The sequence below is a fragment of the Galeopterus variegatus genome, unplaced genomic scaffold (genome assembly GCF_000696425.1).
Source record: "Galeopterus variegatus unplaced genomic scaffold, G_variegatus-3.0.2 Scaffold661, whole genome shotgun sequence".
Classification (NCBI taxonomy): Eukaryota; Metazoa; Chordata; class Mammalia; order Dermoptera; family Cynocephalidae; genus Galeopterus; species Galeopterus variegatus.
The window spans coordinates 342,837-344,088 of NW_007726772.1; positions in this window are offsets into that span (position 1 = coordinate 342,837).

A 1,252-nucleotide genomic window follows, 5' to 3' on the forward strand; every position below is an offset into this window, starting at 1 on the left:
CATCATATGGTTTTTGTCCTTGATTTTGTTGATGTGTCTGTATCACATTCATTGACTTGTGTATGTTGAATCATCTTTGCATTCCTGGGATGAATCCCACTTGATTCTGGTGTATAATTTTTTGATGTGATGCTGTATTCTTATTGATAATATTTTGTTGAGGATTTTTAAGCCTATGTTCATCAAAGATATTTGCATATCGTTTTCTTTTTTTGTTGTATCTTTGTCTGGTTATGGTATCAAGGTGATGCCAGCTTCTTTGAATGAATTTGGAAGAATGGTCTCTGTTTCAATTTTTTGGAATAGTTTGAAGAGAATTGGTAGTAATTCCTCTTTAAAGGTTTGGTGGAATTCAGCAGTAAATCTATCTGGTCCTGGGCTTTTCTTTGTTGGGAGACTGATCACCTCTTCAATCTTGTTGCTTATTATTGGTCTGTTCAGGTTTTCTTTGTTTTCTTGGCTCAGTTTTGGTAGTTCGCATGTGTCCAAAAATTTATCCATTTTCTCCTGGTTTTCAAATTTGTTGGTGTACGGTTGTTTATAATAGTCTCTACTGATTCTTTGCATTTCTGTGGTGTTGGTTGTAATGTCTCCTTTTTCATTTCTGATTTTTGCTATCTCAGTATTCTCTCTTCTTTTCTTAGTTAACATAGCTAGTGGTTTGTGTATTTTGTTTTTCTTTTTGAAAAACTAACATTTTGTTTCATTGATCTTTTGTATCATTTTGCAGGTTTCTATTTAATTTACTTCTGCTTTGATTTTAATTATTTCTTTCCATGTACTACTTTTGGGATTAGATTGTTCTTGTTTTTCTAGTTCTTTGAGGTGTGTAGCATTAAGTTGCTTATTTGAAACTGTGGAGTATACTAACATTTATAAAGCAAATGTATTTCATAGGGCCTAGTTTCCAAAGCCCTGTAGTTTCAGCTATAACGTAACTTTTAAAATTACATAAAGAAATGTTAAGCTTGCAAGAGAAGACAGGAAACTCTCCCCAGGCTAAAGTCTCTGTTGTAGACAAAGAATTGTAACACAGCAAAACTGATGTCTCAAGGACAGGTGTCCTTGGAGTGGGTTAACCTACTGATTGGTATGTTAAGAAAGTTGCTTTATTGTTATGTAAACATACTGAGGAAACTGCTGTAAGAAAATACAGTAGTTGCTAAGAACAAGCTTTTGCTGGTGGATTGTTTTAACCTTTTGCAAATTGCATTATGGAATGTCACTTTGTTATTTCACTGATGTTACCAGC